The 20441-nt window shown below is 35.6% G+C and overlaps 1 protein-coding gene and 1 pseudogene across 2 annotated transcripts in view; both read right to left on the bottom strand.

The window, feature by feature from the left end:
• The window catches only part of RFX7 (regulatory factor X7), a 129093-nt gene that overhangs the window by 76460 nt on the left and 32192 nt on the right, over nucleotides 1-20441 (bottom strand). The window lies entirely within an intron of this gene.
• Nucleotides 8894-9760, bottom strand: LOC129506386 (spliceosome-associated protein CWC15 homolog; annotated as a pseudogene).

Below are 20441 nucleotides of genomic sequence, written 5' to 3'. Positions count from 1 at the left end.
TGCTCTGTGGAATATCTGAAGGTTTGGACTGTTTTCTTACCACAAACAACTTGATAAATCTCTAAAAAGCATGTGTAAAAGACAGCCTTTCAAAGAATAAACTTAAAAAGTAAAATGAAATGCTTCTAAGCTAGATAGGAACTTTGGCAATTATTTGATCTAGCCTTTTGATTACTTTTACTTTATATTTAAGCATGCAAGCATAATACAAGGATATAGATTAAGTTTAAGTCCCCTTGTCTTCTGTCCAGTTTCATACGATACCTCACTAACCTTCCCAAAGACAACTATTGTTAATTTGATGTGTAACCTTCCCAGTTGATATTTCAATACTTGTATTAGATGTACGAATATCTACAAGCAACATACACTATTGTTCCAAGAAAATGTTACATGTTTATATAAATGCCTTTACATTATATATATTCAGCAATTGTCTTTTTTCAATCAACATTATTTTTGAGATCTATACTTTCATGAAGTTCATTTATTTTTGTTCCTGAAAAGTATTCCACTGGATGAATATATCAAATTTATTCATCTATTTCTTTATGAAAGACAATTATATACTTTCCAGTTTTTCTACAAACAATGCTGTAACAAACTTCGTACATGTCTACTGTGTACACGTGTGAAAATCTCTGTTATAAATTCAAAAATCAATTTTCAGGGGCTCATGGGTATATCTTCTCAGTTGTATGATATATTACTAAATTCTTCTCCCAAGCAGTTATATTCATTTATACTTCCATCAGTATTATATGATAGTCTCTATTTTCCTATTACTTTGTATAAATACTTGCCATTAATACATAAAATAGAATACATATATTAAATAGAATCTTAATAGATACAAATTTTTAAAATTTGTCATTTTTCTCAATTTGTAGCAATACTTTTTCATCTGCATACTGGCCATGTAGATTTTCTCCTCTGTAAATTGCTGGTTCATAGTCTTTGCTCATTTTTAAGTAGAGCTGGCTTTTTCTTATTAAGTTGTAGCAGTTCTTTATACATTTTAGATATGAATCCTGTTACATATAGTTTGTTAAAAATATATTTTAATATCTTACTAAAGTTCAAATTTTTGATTTAGTCAAATTTATTTATTTTTTCCTTTATGATCTGTGTTTTTTTATCTTAAGATATCCTATCTAGCTAAAGTTATAAGGACATATTTCATTCTAATCCTTTTGAAGTCAGCTTTTTCAATTTTGATCTTTATTCAAATTAGAATTTATTCTTATGCATGGTATAGTGTAATAAACATTTTCTTTCTGGTAGGCCAACTGTTCCCTATTTTATTATGCCAAGTGTTCATGTATACTTGAATCTATTTTTGGCTTTTTTTTTCCATTTCATTATTAATCTATGTGTTTATCTTTTGAGTTATCACTCTAAATTTATCAGTGATTTAAAAATTAGGTCTAGTAGTTTGATTACCTGACCTTCCTTGAACATTTTCTGAACAGTTTCCTAATTTTTTTTTAAGATTTTATTTATTTATTCATGAGAGACAGGTGGCGGGGCGGGGGAGGGGGGGAGAGGCAGAGACCCAGGCAGAGGGAGAAGCAAGCTCCATGCAGGGAACCTGATGTGGGACTTGATCCCGGGTCTCCAGGATCAGGCAGGCCCTAGGCTGAAGGCGGCACTAAACCACTGAGCCACCTGGGCTGCCCAGTTTCCTAATTCTTGAGCCTTAAATATTCCAGTATTTTTTGGTTTTTCCAATTTCACAAAATTCTTGCTAAGATTTATACTGAGCTGTACTGATGTTATAGATTGAAGTTAGGGAATTGATTTATAATTTGATTTTTGTCCATTTTTAAACAGGTCTTATAATTTTCTCTATATTATTTATTAATTTATTTTTAAAAGACTACTTATTTTGACAGAGAGAATGAGAGAGAGCACAAGCGGGGGAGGGGCAGGCAGAGGGAGAAGGAGAAGCCAGCTCCATCTCAGGACCCAGAGATCATGACCTGAGCCAAAGGCAGACGCCCAACCACCTGGGCTTCCCAGGTGCCCCTCTCTATATCTTTTAAAATTATGTTTTCTAATTTGTTCTTGCTAATGTACATGGTGATGTTCACAAAAACTATTAGTTTTCTATGCTGACCTTATAACCAGCAACTGTCTTAAAAATATTTTTCTTCCTTTTTTGTCTTTATGCTTCCTTTTCTCCTCCTTTTGTATCTAAGTACTTTGTCTAAAATCTCTAGTCTAATAGTGAAGAGTTACAGTGACAGCAGACATTCCTGTTCTGTATCCAATTTTTTGTTTCAAAGTTTTAATATATGTATTGTAATATTCCGTTTAGTGGGCATTTTATAATTTTCTACGATATTCCTGAATATTCAAAGTTTTGACTTGATTAAAAAAAATAATGCTTCAATATCCTGATGTCCTGCTTCAGATAATGACAAAATAACTTCCTACATATAACAATGACACCTTGTGGAGAAAATATGAAAACAGACATCAAAATTAAAGAGTGACCACAAGCAGACAGCAACTGGAGGGAAGACATCCTTAAAAGAAGGGAACTGCACTGGGTAGGACTTGTAGTTATAAGGCTACTTCCTGAGGGCACTTATCCACCCAGGCAATAATGATCACTGAAGAATAAAGCTGAAATCTTTTGTCTTGCCAGCTGAGGAGGAAGAGATAATGCCGGGGCTGCCAGAGCCACTGCAACATGAAAGATGAAATCCCAGAAACGAAGGTGTCACAAAATTTCTGTATAAACCATGCCCAAATGTTTGAATAACCTTTCTCTGGTAAAGACTTCAAGGCTTCCAGAAAAAGGCAACAGCTGGAAAAAGTGGAAAGATCCGAGTTGAGTCTTCTTGCTGCTGCCTATTACAGGACTAATAGTACTGGAGTTTGAATCCAGGCATGTTACATTCTAACGGGAAAACAAACAAACAAACAAAAAACCTCAAAACAAAAACCACACAACGCTCAGAGAAAAATAACAGAATCCATAGCCTACAACAATTTATCACCCACACTGCCTGTTACACAAGCAAAGTTTACCAGAGAGAAGAAACAGGAAAGAGAGACCTGGAGTGAAGATAAAAAAGCGGCTCACAGAACCCAAATCCTGAATGATCCATATGTCAGAGTTAGCAGAAGGATTTCTAAGCAAGTATGTTCAAGTATTTAAAGGAAAATATGGCCATAAGAAATGTATACGGCAGGGGAGAACCTAAGCTGAGAAAAAGTAGTTATGAAAAACAACCAAATGGAAATTCTAACCTAAAAAATACATCTAAAATGAAAAATTCATTGGATTATCTTAACAGGAGATCAGATACAGCAGAAAAGAGGTCACTAAACTGGAAAATAAATCAATACATCTTATTGAATTTAAGGGAGAAAGAAAAAGATTTTCAACATATTAAATAGAATTTCAGAGATCTGTCAGTGATCTGTAGTACCTCACCAAGTGGTCTAACTACATACAGTTGGAGAGATAACGAGACAAAAAAAATACCTGATAAATGACCTAAATTTCCCCAAATTGTGTGAAAAACACAAACTTACATATCTGAGCTTGTTAAATTCAAAGCAGGACAATTATGAAGAAAACCACAAAAGGGCACAACACAAAGAGATGAAAACATGAAGATGAAAAGCAAATTTTGAAGGCAGCCAGAGTAAAGTTAACATGCAACAAAGAAGTGATATGATAGCTGACTTCTATACAGTCAATTGATTTGCAACAGAAGTACTAAGCAATTCAAGTGATAAAAAAATCCTTTCAACAAAGGCTGATGGAATAACTGGATATATCTATAAACTAATGAATATAACTCATTCTACAGTTAACTTTGAGTTTGATCTTAAAATTAACTATAAAAACTTAAACTATAAAGTGCCTACAAGAAATCATAGACTATTATGACCTGAAAATATGTAAAGATGTCTTGGAATGCAATAACCATTTAAAAAAATAGATTCCAAAAAAAAATAGATTCTATCAAAATGAAAATGAACTGTATTCATCAACAAACATTAATTAATAAAATAAATAAGCCACCAACTGAAAATACTTGCAAAACATATACCTAATAAAAGACTCATGCTCAGAATATGTAATAGATTCCTACAGCTCAACAGTAAAGTCAATTAATAAATAAGCAAACAACTAGAATAGATAGTTCACCAAAAAAAAAGGAATATACAAATGTCCAAAAGCAAATGAAAAGATGTTCAACATCACTAATCATCAAGGAAATGCAAGTCAAAATCATAATGACATATATACTCACTAGGATGGCTAAAATTAAAAACACTGAAAAAAACAAGTCTGGAGCAACTGTAACTATCATACATTTATTTCTGCTGGAAATGTTAAAGGTAAAACCACTTCAGAAAAATTTAGTAGTTAAATACAAATCTATCTTTTACTGCAGCATTTCTACTCTTAGTATTTATTTAGAAGAGATGAAACTGTATATCCACAAAACAAACTTGTACATAATGTTCACAGAATCTTTAGTCATAATAATGCTAAACTGAAAACAATCCAAATGGCAGTCAATATAAGAATAGTGCTCAGTATAAATAATAGTGAAAGGGAATAGAGGGGAAGGGAGAAGAAATGGGTAGGAAATATCAGAAAGGGAGACAGAACATGGAAGACTCCTAACTCTGGGAAACGAACTAGGGGTGGTGGAAGGGGAGGAGGGCGGGGGGTGGGGGTGACTGGGTGGCGGGCACTGAGGGGGACACTTAACGGGATGAGCACTGGGTGTTATTCTGTATGTTGGCAAACTGAACACCAATAAAAAATAAATTTATTATTACAAAAAAAAGAATAGTACTCAGCAATTAAATAAAAAACTTATGATACATAGAAATACATAGATGAATCTAGTAGATATTCTAGTGAGCCAAAGACACCACCCAGAAAAGTACACTCTGTACAATTCCATTTATATAAAACTCTAGCATAGGCAAAGTTAATCTTATGGTAAAACCAAAATTAGAAAAAGTGGACATCTTGGGATGAGGATTCAGATGGCTTGGAAGGAACAGGTATGAACTCTTTAATAGACTGCCCTATTTCCCCCCTTCAGGAAAGAATTTTGTCCTTCAGCTGCTAGTAGTGCTTTCAGCAGAAAGACTTCAGTTGTCAGCCCACTTTGGGGGTTGCCTACACTGAAGAAAACTTCACTCCCCAAGGTCCTATCTCCTTCCAGGGACAGCTCACACCCAGAGGCTGATCAACATGGGAGTATAAAGGCCCAGCTCCTTGTTACAACTTGGGACAACTCTGAGGTCATTACAGATTCAGAACTCTTTAGCACTGCACCCTAACTTTCCCTGTGCATTCTTCCGTTCTTTCCATAGATGGGAATCTCAAGAGCACTCCCTAATGAAGTGGTTCTTAAAATATAATTTTTGGACTAGTATCATCTGGGACTAGTTATAAATGCAAACTTGTGGGTCCCACCTCACCCCTACTGAATCAGAAAGCAGAAACTCCAACCACCTGCAAAGAGCTTCTTAGCCTTTTGTGCCTCACTCTTAAATATACTAAGATAAGAGAGCAATATATTCTGGAGATGAGAGTAAAAGGAGATAGGAGGTATTTAATTCTCTTGGCTTTCTCTCTGAGAGGCCATGAATTAGTAGTTGGGAAACTTCTCAGCAAATCTTCTAAGACCTTTTTGAACTCATTAAACTATAAGCATCTAAGACTTTGATCAAAAATGAAAATTAAAGGGACACCTAGGCGGCTCAGTGGTTGAGCATGTGCTTTCAGCTCAGGGCGTGATCCTGGAGTCCTGGGATCAAGTCCCATAATCGGGCTCCCTGCATGGAGCCTGCTTCTCCCTCTGGCTGTGTCTCTGCCTCTCTCTGTGTCTCTCATGAATAAATAAATAAAATCTTAAAAAAAAAAAAAAGAAAATTAAACATATAGAAAATTTTTTTTAAATCCTAAACTTATCAAACAAGAAATAGGATTATTATCTATGAATATATTTGGAATTATAATTCCTTTTTCTATCATTACTCCACCTAATTTGAGAAAATTTTTCAGCAGCAGGAAATAAAACTACATTCACCACTCTAATAATGAACAACTGATGCACATTTGAACATTTTTAAAAAGGTAGACAGTATTTGACTTAATATCTCATTGTTTAAATGTTCATTTTTATTTTTTAAAAGATTTTATTTATTCATGAGAGACAGAGAGAGAGAGAGAGAGAGAGAGAGAGGCTGAGGCACAGGCAGAGGAAGAAGCAGGCTCCATGCAGGGAGCCTGATATGGGATTCGAACCTGGGTCTCCAGGATCACACCCTGGGCCGAAGGTGGCGCTAAACTGCCGAGCCACTCAGGGATCCCCACATTTCTATTTTTTTTTTAATTTTTATTTATTTATGATAGTCACAGAGGGGGAGAGAGAGAGAGAGAGAGGCAGAGACACAGGCAGAGGGAGAAGCAGGCTCCATGCACCGGGAGCCCGACGTGGGATTCGATCCCGGGTCTCCAGGATCGCGCCCTGGGCCAAAGGCAGGCGCCAAACCGCTGCGCCACCCAGGGATCCCCCCTCATTTCTATTTTTGAATAAAACTATTTTGTTAATTTTATCTGCAAGTAACTTACGTTCAAATATGTTTTAACATGAGAATTTTCTCACGTTTTTTGACATTTTCTAAATTGTTGATAATTTCAAATGCATTAAACTTCCCATCTCACAGGTTTTTAATAAAATTGTTAGCTTTGTAAAAATTATAATAGTATCAACCTGGTATTTGGTACCAGACAAAAAACAACAAAATATCGGTTATCATAATTTTGCTGGGGTATTGTAACTACTAAGCTTATGAAACATGCTAATCATCTTCCACATCTTTCAGTTCAGGCTTTGAATGTCAAGTCAGATCAACACAATGTTAAGAAGTAAAAACCTTAATTCCAGACCTATCGAGTAGGGAAAGAGGAAAACATATCAGCAAGGAGAGCACATAGTAATTTAATGAAGAGAGATATAGTTTGAGAAAGCATATTTTGTGTTCCCTATATCTATTTACAGAGTGAAGCTGGGGAAAACTGTCTTACCTAGTGGGGTTATACCAAGGAGACAGTAATTTTAGGAAGTACGTGTTTAAAAAAAAAAAAAGAAAGAAAGAAAGAAAAAACCCTCAGTCTAAGCCTACTTACCTCACAGAAATGCTTCACAAAATAATCATGTAATATTTCCCTTTCTTCAGACTTAAATATGATACAACAAATAAATTAGCAGTCATGGGCCAAATAGAATATAATACATCGTGAATAACAGTATGCCTGGAAGAACATTTAAAGACTTCTTGCTATAAACATTTCAGAAACTGTTTCCCCAGTTTCCATAAGTTGTTTATAAACTATTTATTACAGATAATATCATTCTAAGAGATTCCCACTCATCTCTCCAATAACAGGTTTGGCCTCCATCCAAAGTTCAATACTATTTGTACATTTATTTAGTCTCTGAGTCTGAACTCAGAGTGACTCACAATTCCTATATAGTTGATTCAAAATTCTCACTTCGCAGGAATTGTGATCTATGAATACCAGATATTAGACTTCACCCTGGAAAATCTGAAGAGAAGTACAGTGTAATATATCAACTGTAAGAAGCTCTTAAATTCTAGCCTTGCCAGGACAAGTCAAACTCTTAGCTTCCTCTTCCTATAAAATAATTCTGAATATGAAACATTTACTTTTAGTTTGCTCAAATGAGAAGAAAATTTTACATTTTTAAAAATAATCATAGCAGTAGTGGCTAATTCTCTAAAAGTTGAAAGATAAAATTTTTTTAAAGCAAACTACCATTAATCTCATCACTCAGAAATATTTATTCATACCCTTACTATGTCTTCTTAAACATAACTGGGATCTGTTGATGAGGACGTGCAGAAATTGGAATCATTGTCCACTACTGACAGGAATATAAGATAGTGTACCTGCTGCAGAAAACAATTTGGTGTTTCCTCAAAAAGCATAGAATTATCACATGACCCAGAAATTCTACTCTAGGTATATACCGAAGAAATGAAAATAGGCACTAAAACAAAAATGTGCACATAAATATTCATAGATATACTATTCTCATCAGTCAAAAGGTCGAAACAATCCAAAGGTCCATCAATGGGTGAATAAACAAAATGCAGTAGGCACATCCACATAATAGAGTATCATTCAGCCACAAAAAAGCATGACCCATACATGGATGAATCTTGAAAATTTTGTTAGAGAAGGCAGACATTTTAAAAGGTCATGAATTGTGCAATTTCACATACATGAAACATCCAGAGTAGCTACATCCATAGAGATAGAAAGTTGACTGATGATTGCCAGGAGCTGAGGCGGTAGGAAACTGGGACTGCTTAAAGCATATGGAGTTTCATTTTGGAGTGATGAAATATTTTGGAACTAGATACAGGTGATGGTTACATAACATTATAAATGTACTAAATGTCACTCAATTGTGTACTTTGAGTGGTTGATTTTAGGTTATATAAATTTTACCTAATGAAAAACAAACTGATCATAAAACTAAAAAAATTTCATTTTGATACTAATCAAGAAAGTGCCAATTAAGTTTGTATTTATACCCCAAAACGCTTTTTTGTTTTGAATCGTTTACATTTTATAGTATTTATTTGTTTGTTTGTTTATTTATTTATTTAGAGAACATGAGTAGGGGTAAGGGGCAGAGGGACAGAGAAAATCTCCAGCATGCTCCACACTAAGCTCAAAGCCCTACACGGGGTTCAATCCTGTGACCCTGAGATCATGACCCAAGCTGAGATCAAGAGTGGGAGGCCCAACCAACTGAGCTTCCCAAGCATCCCCATTTTAGTCTTTAATTAAGCACGTAAAACTGTACTATTTAATATATTTCTCCATGAACATTTTGTGAAATTCAGATCACAGTCTATCATTTACAGATCTTGTGTTTCTTCTGATCTTCTCTAACCATTTGCACAGTTTTTGAAAACATAATCATCCCACCTTTTTAAAAGATTTTATTTATTTTTTAGAGAGAGTGAGTGTGTGTGAGAGAGGGAGGGGGGAGAAGGAGAGAATCTCAAGCAGACTCTATGCTGAGCACATAGCCAAACACAGGGCTCTATCTCAGGACCCTAAAATCATGACATGACCTGAAATCAAGAGCTGGAGGCTTAACCAATTGAGCCACCCAAGTGCCCCCCCTTCATCCCACCTTCTTTTAACTTTGAGATTGGCCTGAAGCTGGAATGGGCCTGTGAGATTAAGGAGAGGGTTTCCACTCAATGTTTTCTACACTTATTCTTTCTCCTTCAGCTTTCTGCTCTTGTTCCTTCCTGGTCTGCTCTTTAGCAATTTTTAAATTTTCTCTAGTTCTTCAAGAAGAGGTGCAGTACCATCATCACTCTCCTCTTCAAAATCTCCATCTTCTTCACCTGTTAAGAGGCTTATCTGCATCAAGGTTGGCAGCAGGAATCTGGTCTAACCAAGGCTTCTTTGACACTGAAGAAGAGATTTTATGTTCTCATGTCAGACAATCTCTTTCTCTTGCTATTGCTCTCTCTCTCTCCCTTCCAGCTCTGTCCTTAAGTCGTGATTTCAAACTTCTGCCTCCTGAATAGTTCTCTATATCTTTGTGTGATAAGACCTCTACTTGAATTGCTTTAAGAGGTGGCTCAGATCATCTTCTCCTTTTCCTCTCCCATCTCTCACAGATTCAAAAGTTGGCCTAGCTGGTGTTGTCATCTTTTCTGATTGGCTGAGGTGATGAAACAACCTTTAGAAATCATATAGACACCAGTATGACTCTTCCCCAAAATGCTTTAAAAAATAGTCATTGTTCAAAAGTTTCTTGCCTGATCTTATGAACCTTTGGGGATCTGGTTTAAAAGTAAATTAGCTTGTAGATCAATGCCTCTCCATGGGACACTGGTTTTTACTGGCATCTTCCTTTACAGTATAATTTGTCCTATGCTTTATGAATGTTTGGTATTACTGGATGCTGCCCACTAAATGTCAGCAGACATTCTGACAACCAAAACTGCTCCACATATTACCATATGTCCCTAGTTGAGAGCTACTACTCTGAAATGTAGAGAACAAAGTCACTCATATGCAATGTGTTGTTGACTCACATATAAGAAGTTCCCTAACATATGCAATACAATGCTCTACAAATGAGTTATTTCAAAAGTTCAAACTTCGTTAGGTATGAAAAGTGAGCTTTTTGTTCTGAAAAACACAAGATATAAACATTTGCTAATTTTATCAAAAAATTCATTTTGTTGTTCAGAAAATTAAAACTAATTTTTTAAAAAGATATATTTTAGAGAGAGAGAGAGAGAGAGAGAGAGAGAGAGCAAGCAAGGGAGGGGGAAAGAATCCCGAAGTAGACTCTCCACTGATCCCTATGTGGGGCTGGATCCCAGGACCCTGCGATCATGTCCTGAGCAGAAATCAAGAGTTAGACACCTAACCAAATGAGTGGTTGTCCCAAAACTAGTTTTGGAGTCCCAAAACTAGTTTCAACTAGAAGAATTAACTCTATTACCTAACTTTTGTTCACTATTTAATTATTGATATTAAAATTAAGCTGTCAACTTCTTAGTGACATTATTGCATTCATTGAGTTAGTATTTTTTCTATTATTTTTTGAGATTACCAAGTAAAGCAAGTAAAGTTATAAGGAATAATATATCACACATGTTCCTGCCAGTGATTTTAAACTAATCTGAACATTTTCCCCCTTAAGGAAGAAAATTTCATGGATAAAATGGAATCCCCTCTAGGCTCTTTTCCAATTTCATTTCACCATTCCTTTTTGATGGTGACAACTATCTATATTTGTTGGTTACGGTTCTTATGAATGTTTATATATTTATTACAAAATCAGTATAATAGTCCCCTCCCCCCACCTGTGGTTTCATTTTCCATGGTTTCAGTTACCCAAAGTCAATCATGGTCCAGAAGCAGGTGGTCTTCCTTCTGATGTATAATGTATGATCAGAAGGTCAACAGTAGCCTACCTCTATGTCATGATGGCTATGTCATTCACTGCACTTCATCTCATCATGTAAGCATTTTACACCCTCACATCACCATAAGAAGAATGAGTACAGTAAGATATTTAGAGAGAATATATTCATCTTTTATTATAATACTTTGTTATAACTGTTCTATTTTATTGGTTTGTTGTTAATCTCTTACTATACCTAATTTATGTATAAGAAAAAACATAGGATCTAGCCATGGTTTCAGGTATCCACTTGGGTCCTGGAATACATTTCCTGTTGGATACATGGGAGAACTAATGTATGTCACTGCACAATATGAAGCAGTTTTGTTTACTATAAACAATGGCGTTATGATGGATGTATTATTCTAGCATATTCCACTCTTTTACTTATTAACAGGCTTTAGAAAAAGTGTATCTATTCTGATTCATTCTAGTTTATCCTCGTAACTGTTACATAGTATTATGGGTTGAAATATGTACCGATCCTCAGTACCTCACAATATGAACTTATTTGGGGACAGGGTCTCTACAGAGGCAATAAAGTTAATCAATCACTCATGCGGTGAACTCTAATCCAATACCACAGCGGTGCTAATGAAATGGAGAAATGCAGATAGAGACACACATGGGGGGGGGGGGGGGAGATGATGTGAAGAGACATAAGGAAAAAGCCATCTGCAAGCCAAGGAAAGCAACCTGGAAGATCCTTTCCTCATACCCCTCAGAAGGAATCAACCCTGCTAACACCCTGATCTTAGACTTCTGGGCTCCAGAACTCTGAGAAAATAAATTCCTGCTGTATTAAGCCACCTACTCTGTGGTATTTGTTATAGCAGTCCTGGAAAACTAATACACATAGTATCTCATTGTCTGAACAAACTACTTTTTATTTATACATTCTTCTACTGAAGACACCTATGGTGTTTCTAGCTCTATACTGTAACACGATATTGCAACAAACATTTGGCACATAGATCATACTATGCACACTGCAACACTTTTTCTCAGACACATACACAAATCTAGCAGGGAAATTGTTAATCCTCAACTTTCTAATTATTGCTAAACTGCTATTTATTTCTATTGCTAAACTGCTATACTCCATTATCTGTGTATGAGTGCTCAATAAAATGAGGGGTAAAGGGAGGAGAAGGGAGAGAAACAGAGGCAAGGCAGGGATAGAGTACAGGAAAAAGTATTCAAATCATAGTCCTTGGTGCAAACTTAAGTATCAGAACTATATAAATCAAAGAGTATTAAAAATAGACTCGGGATGGGCCGCAGGAAAATGGGCTTTCCAGAAATACTGGAGGCAAAGACACTGGTCATGTAACTGAGTAACCACTCTGCTTTCTCTCTTCCAGGATGAGAATATGGGCCTTGCTGGTGCTGAATTTGTTCAAAAATCCAGAAAAGTGGGATCCCTGGGTGGCTCAGCGGTTTAGTGCCTGCCTTTGGCCCAGGGCACGATGCTGGAGACCCACCATCGAATCCCATGTCAGGTTCCTGGCATGGAGCCTGCTTCTCCCCACTCCTGTGTCTCTGCGCCTCTCTCTCTAAAATAAATAAATAAATAAATAAATAAATAAATAAATAAATAAATAAATAAATAACTAACTAAATAAATAAATCTTTTAAAAAAATCCAGAAAAGTGTGACGCTTTAGAACTGTCATTTGATTATTATGTTAAGTCTTTGCAGAATTTTTTTAAAAGATTATTTATTTATTTATGATAGACACAGAGAGAGAGAGAAGCAGAGACACAGGAGGAGGGAGAAGCAGGCTCCATGCCAGGAGCCCGACGCATAACTAGATCCTGGGACTCCAGGACCGCGTCCCAGGCCAAAGGCAGGCGCCAAACCGCTGAGCCACCCAGGGATTCCCCAAGTCTTTGCAGAATTTAATGAAAGCCTAGATATAACAGGCAAAGACAGTCCACACATTTGATATAGCAACTCTAGCTAAACTTTTCCTGCAGGAAAAGTAACTATATACACACAAGAAAACCCAGAGAGATCAAAAAAGCTGTTTAAAGACATGCTGCATTTACTATTACTGAGAATAGTCATTTGGCTTCTGTATCCTTAACGGCTTAATCCAGGAACATACAGCAGGTGGGTAGACAATCTCTTCCCAATAATCCCTAAATTTAAAGGCACAAGAGAAATAAAGGGAAAGTAGAATGGGACCTACAATGACTTCTGCTTTGGTGGCCCTCTACAGAAAAACAGTTCCCTAGAATAAGATTGTGATATCTAAGTCAGTATAGCTAAGGAAGTATATTCCTTAAGAATAAAAGGGGGCTTAGCCACTTGATGAAGGTACACAAAACCACCTATGAAGTATTCCTGCCAAAATATTAAACCATGTCTACGTACTGAACCATATTTACATCTAACTATCAACACATAGTAGAGACGAGAAATATGCTTTAAAAAAAGCAGCAGGGGAATGAAATCAGCAAAATTCAGACTGTAGGAAACCCCAGAGGACGAACTGATCCAGTTTCTTCAATAGAAAAAAAGCTACAAGAAAAATTTCAAAAGAAGACCTACAGATTGAGAGATAACCAACAGCAATATAGAGATACCAGTTCAAATTACAAAGGAAAAAAAATGAGACATGAAAATAAGGAAGAACTGTATGCTCAGATATTAAGGAATGATTCTTTTCTTAGTGGATTAATCACAGTCATATTTATTTGTAGATGACATGATGTCCAGATTTACTACAAAATAATCAAAGGAGATTTTATATATAAATACACACATATATACATTTAGCTATGAGACTAGTTGTTGAAGCTAAATAGGACATGAGAGTTCACTATATTTTCTCTCTGTATACAACTGAAATTTTTCAAAATAACAAGTTTTAAAAAAGGGAATGCTTAGCATATCCTTTCCAAAAGAAAAGCACATCATTGGGACACCTGGATGGCTCAGTGGTTGAGCGTCTGCCTTCAGCCTAGGGCGTGATTCTGGAGACCCGGAATTGAGTCCCACATCAGGCTCTCTGCATGGAGCCTGCTTCTCTCTCTCTTATGACCCTGCCTCTCTCTGTGTGTGTCTCTCATGAATAAATAAAATATTAAAAAAAAAAAGAAAGAAAAGCACATCATCAACCATTCTGATCCTATCACTGAGACTCGTTTAGGACCTAAAAATCCTCTAATGTTGATTAAAACTATGAAGAACTTATATTCTATAAGACAACATAGAAAACTAAGAATCACAGATTCACCCACTTTATCCAGTGACTACCAAGTTACTTTACAATGTTTACTAAAGAGCCATTCAGTGATATGGAGTATGTTACAAGTATTTGAAAGTTTAGATTATGACTTATTTTAGTAAAGTTATTTTCCTTGATTTTGCTATTCTCCACATATAGACATCTTTTATTATATGAGTGCTGGTTACCCCAAATCCTGAATTTTACTAGTAAAATTTGCTCTAAAAGACTGAAAAGTCTGTATTTGGGGGGGGCAGAGTACTAAACAAATTGTGTGATTCTCTTTAGCCTCAATCTATGTACTTGCCCATATTTTTCAATGTGCATATTTTCCAATTTATAATAAAAGTTCAAAGTAGTCAAATGACAGGAAATCATTTGTTCATGTAATCACTTTTTAAAAGGTAAAAGGAGGGATCCCTGGGTGGCGCAGCGGTTTGGCGCCTGCCTTTGGCCCAGGGCGCGATCCTGGAGACCCGGGATCGAATCCCACGTCGGGCTCCCGGTGCATGGAGCCTGCTTCTCCCTCTGCCTGTGTCTCTGCCTCTCTCTCTCTCTCTATCATAAAAAAAAAAAAAAAATAAAAATAAAAGGTAAAAGGAGCAGTTCAAATAAATTTATCCAGTAAGAATACCATGGTATAGATAGCAGGAAAAAAAACATGGTTTATGAAAAGAAAGAATTCCAATTCTGCCACTACTAGCTATATACCCTTTACTTAGATGAGCTTTTCTTGAAGTATAGGACCCCTCTTCTAAATTTTTTTGTGAAGATTAAACAAGATGATCTACATAAAAGTCATACTGCAGTAACACACAAGTAACAGACTCTTAGTTTAAATGAGAGTAAATTCAGTCTAACCCTTTCATTTACAGTAAGAAAATAGAGACTCAAAAGCTTCAATGACTTGTGCAAGGTCACACATTGACTTTTATTTGACCACATTATCTGGTAAAAATGCTCCTATTATACTAGATAATCACACCTCTATTCTACAGTAGGACTTTAATTAAGAAGAACAATTGTGTTCCAGTCTCATCATTTTGGAACTTCCTTCTCCAAAAAACATGAAGTATTGCCAGTAAGTGAGCTGGATGAAGGCTTTGGCTAGCTTCCAAGTCATATACTTTTTGCTGGGCTTCAATGCCCTCTAGTGCTGATCTGCAGAGGCAGCCTCTGGTTCCAAATACAGACAAATTTACCTGGTCTACAGACCATGTAACAATGCCCATGAAAATAATGAAATGAAATATAGGCAATTGAGACCCATCTATAAGGACAACTCTGTTTTCTTTGGAAAATGAAATTTTAAAGAGGTTTTACTTTCTTTTCAAATTTTCAAAAAGTTTTTTACACTTTTTATTCTTGTTCAAATTTGTATAATAAACATACAAAACTTTAAAAAACAAACTAAAACAGGAGGCAGGACAGAATCATGTGGATAGTGAAGATTACTCTTCTTTGAAGCTTAGCTTCAAATAGAGTGACAGCTATGCAACTTAGTATCTTCTTATGTTATATTTTGAGAAAGCAAGGTCAGAAATAAGGCCCATCATTAAAATAAAGAACACATGGGGATAAAATTAAGTGCCATTTTCTCTGGATGTACCTTAGATGTCACCAATTGGTGACATGTGTGTTAGTTTGTTTATTTATTTGAGAGAGAGAGAGTGCACCCTAGAAAGTGAGGGGTATGTATAAGGAGAGGGAGAGAGAATCTTAAGCAGGCTCCACGTCCAGCAGAGCCCAATGCAGGGCTCAATCCTAGGACCCTGAGGTCACGACCTGAGCCACCATCAAGGATGTTTAATGGACTGAGCTACCCAGGCCCCACTATGTGTAAGTCTTTAAAACTGAAAAGCATTAAGCCAACCTATTAATAGCAGATGCTTATTCTTTTTTAAAAAAACTTATTCATGAGAGACACAGAGGCAGAGAGACAGAGAGGGAGAAGCAAGGGTTTTTGCAGGGAGCCTGATGTGGTACTTGATCCCCGGACTGGGATCACGCCCCAAGCCAAAGACAGACGTTCAACCACTGAGCCACCCAGGCATCCCGCTTATTAGATTTTTAACTGAGATCCTAAAACAAGGAAACCAAAGTGGGAATTGCTATAGAGGACCAAAGTTAAAACGAGATTTCCTTTAAGCCTGCAGACTCAGGCAATGATGCTCAACAGAGATCAGAAATTAATGTCTCATATAAACTGCTACAAGAATATTTCCTGAAATTGTAGTTGAAATGACTCTTGCATATACTGCCCTCACTCTTGAGACACAACTTACTACTCTTCTCTAGATTTCATTAGGGTGGTAAAGGGTTCAGTATTCCTCCAATATCTGTTCCAAAAAATGTAGCCACCATGTTCAATGTCCTTGTCTTCACTTAGCCCCAAGAATCATAGGACTTTTTGTCATCATGAAAAGGCAAAAAACATGAAAATTAATTTGATAGTTGTTACTAAAATTATCTCCCCCAAAGCACTGAAAGAACCAAACTGGAGATCACCTGATCTAAAAATGGTGCTTCAGGGGCAGCCTGGGTGGCTCAGTGGTTTAGTGCCACCTTCAGCCCAGGGTGTGATCCTGGAGACCCAGGATCGAGTCCCACGTCGGGCTCCCTGCACGGAGCCTGCTTCTCCCTCTGCCTGTCTCTGCCTCTCTCTCTCTCTCTCTCTCTCTCTGTGTGTGTGTCTCTCATGAATAAATAAAATCTTAAAAAAATAAAATTAAATTAAAATATTGCTTCAATTTATAAAGTAGAAGGCTACCTAAGGAGATCAAAGAATACTCAATGTTCAAATGATGGTTTAGAGAGGATGATACCAAGACAGACACATTTCAAAGGTAGAATAGTTATCATTGGAAATAGGTACGATAAATTATTAATAAATTTGGAAAGATCTTGATTTTTCACCTTTCTCTCTGTGCCTAAAGCACAATTCTATATAGTAGGTCTAGAAGTGATCTCTTAGGATACTTCAAAGACACATGAGATGAAGGATCATGAGATCTTAGGCTAAAAGCTTCCAAAAAAAAAAAAAAATACAGAATTCTGCACTGGTCCAAAAAGCTTTATAAAAACTTAAATAATGAGTTTCAGTCTCTGAGATCTATCAGCTTATGGGGAAAATGCCCAACAGAAATATAATACAGGCCACATAAGTAGTCTTAAATTATCCAGGAGTCACATTAAGTAGTAAAAAAATGAAAATAAATTTAATAAAATGTTATTAATAATTAATACATTAAAATATTACCACTTTAATATGTAATCAATATAATAATTACTAAAATATTTAGATCATTTTTTCATATTAAGTCTTTGGAATCCAGTATATACTTAATACTTAACACATCTCAATATGATTTAGCCATATTTCAAGTGCTCAAAAGCCACATGTGGCTTGTCTACTGTATTGGTCAGTGTAGGTCTATCACACAGTATGTCTCACAGGCTATATTTAAAAGAATCTAAGAAAAGTTTGAAGACTTCGTCAGAGGTGAACATGGAGAGACAAAACAGATTGTTACTCTTTAATTATAGGATTTTCTCCCTTAAAAGTATGTATAAAAATGCAAATTTCTTAGACTGTCTTCAATCATGATACATGCAAAATAAATTCCTTTCTAGATTTTACTGGAGCAGTAATCAACATACTAATACCCGTCCTCCAAAAAAAGGACGTGACTAATTTTATATCCTACTGCCCTTCACTTAAATCCAAGAATCACAGCCATAGATGATAAAGCATTTATGAGTCACGGTCAGTAATATAACATAGGCAGAAGACAAGTATCAAGTATAAAAGGAGTACAAAAATGTTAGAAGCCAGCCTTCTAACCATCTGGAACAGAGAACTGCAAGATGAGCATACACTAGTGACATATTACCAATATTCTAGAGTTGTATTTTGTGACAACTGTTCCTCCCAATATGAATAGGTACCCCATGAAAAAAAGTGTCCAATATTCCACTCAATCTAGGAATTGCTGAATTAAACAATATTAAACGTATTCCAGGTTCCTCCATCCCTATAATACCTGACTGTTCAAGGATCTTAATATGCCCATGAGTACTGTGTCCATTTGAGAGGGGTTTGTTTGTTTATTTATTTATTTATTTATTTATTTATTTATTTATTTTGAGAGGGGTTTAAAAAGAAGGCTACAGTACACAGCATCTCCCAACTAATTTGGTGAAGAAACTTTACTTTTGTGAATCTTAACTAGCATCCCAAACTGGAAAATGATGATCTAGAATAAAACCACAGATAAGACTAAGACTATTCCCACAAGCTCAAGGAGAATCAATGCTAGACAGTGTATTGGTAAAGCCTAAGGTGGCTTTGAAGGTCTACTAACTTATCGGGAAAACCTTTTTGATTTGGTCAAGTAAAAAAAAGGCAATGATCTGCATTATTCTATTTATAGGGCTATTATACTCACCCCTGAAATTCCTACATTCTAGGAATTACGGCCATGAAATAGAAGGTTAATTTAATTTAAATCCTACCCAAAAATCTCATTTTGGTCTTATTCTCCTACAGACCATAAAAAGAAAATTTATGAAATCAAATGGAAGTGAGGGTCAAAACTCATTCTAATTGATTCTAAAGCTGCTGCAGTTAAAACTAGACATTTGCTGTTCACAAAGTTTAAAGAAGTAACCAAGCAACCAGAATAATTAACATACATAGAAACATCTAAAATAACGACACTGTCAAGAACCAAAAGGGATATAAAATACATATAAGGGTGCCAAGTAAGACAATAAAAGCAAAAAGAGAGTTATCTCCCCTAAGGAGGGGATTTTACAATGACTTATGGAAGGTGTCACAGGCAAAAGAAGGAACACTCCAAAAAAATATTGTGATTTCTCTAAATTCCGAATCTGGATTACATGCTTTGACTCTATACTTCTATATAAAAAAAGATCTGTGCAATAGCCAGAGAAGGAGACATTTAATTTTTTGCTAAGTCTGGTGGGTATGAAACTGTTGTCATGATTTGCCTTTCTCTGACAACTAGTATGTCTGAACATGTTTCAGTGTTTTTTTTAAACCATGTATCCTTTTAATGAAATACCTGATTATGGTTTTTGCTCAAATTTCTATTTGCTTCTCTTAGTAATCTGTTAAGACTTCTTTATATATTTCAAGTACTAATCTTTCAGCTGTGTGTATGACTTATGCTTTCACTTTCATTATGTTGACACAAGCTCAACAAAACTTTAGAAATTAAATACATATGCTCAGAAATGCTAGAGAATTCTACCATTTAAGAACACTAATTCTGCAGTCTTTTCCAGAAAATAAAAGAGGAAAAACTTCCCAATTCATTTTATAACGCTGTTCCATCATATTGGCAGTGATAGACACAGGATAAATGGAATACATGAATGGATCTACTACGTGTTCCAGAGAAGATAGAAACAGACCCATTCAAATATGTTCAATTGACTTGACAAAGATGCAAAAGCAACTCAATGAAGGACAGATTTTCGACAAATGGTGCTAGAGAATTGAACCTCCATAGGTTAAAGAATGATACTACCTCATTGTCATCAGGATAAAAGATCACAACAAAGTAACACGAGTTGACAAGGATATGGAAAAATTGGAACTTTATGCCATACTGTAGCAATAATTAGTCTTGGCATTTGATATTTTAAGTGCTTAACTTTGTCCTTAAGGAGCACCTTGCTCCTTGGCCATTTTCTATCTGCAAAAAGCTTAAAATCAGACTGGGTGTTTTTTTGGAAAACTCTTGTTTTGATTAAAATTGCATGGAGTCTGTAGACTTATTTGGTTTTAGACATGAAAATTTTTTTTATGGGAGTAGTATGTTCTCCATTTATTTAGGTCTAAATTATTTAAATATCTTTCAATAAGGTTTTACAATCTTCTAAAATCTCTTTTAGATTTACAAGAACCTGTTTTTGTTATTCAATGTTCCTATATTACATATTTTATGTAAAAATTTTATTGCTGTATATATAACTGTAAGTAACTTTTGCTAGACTATCTTAATATTATTTCAATAATTTTTATGTAGATTGAATTTTCCACAAAGGCTAACCTATGATAATTTTGTTTCTTCTAATTATTCCTTTTACTTATTTCTGAATGTGTTAAGACTCTGTACAATGTGGGTGAGAGTGTAATAAGCACCCAT

Source organism: Nyctereutes procyonoides, unplaced genomic scaffold (assembly GCF_905146905.1).
Source record: "Nyctereutes procyonoides isolate TBG_1078 unplaced genomic scaffold, NYPRO_anot_genome, whole genome shotgun sequence".
Lineage (NCBI taxonomy): Eukaryota > Metazoa > Chordata > Mammalia > Carnivora > Canidae > Nyctereutes > Nyctereutes procyonoides.
This window is presented reverse-complemented; position numbering and strand designations above follow the sequence as displayed.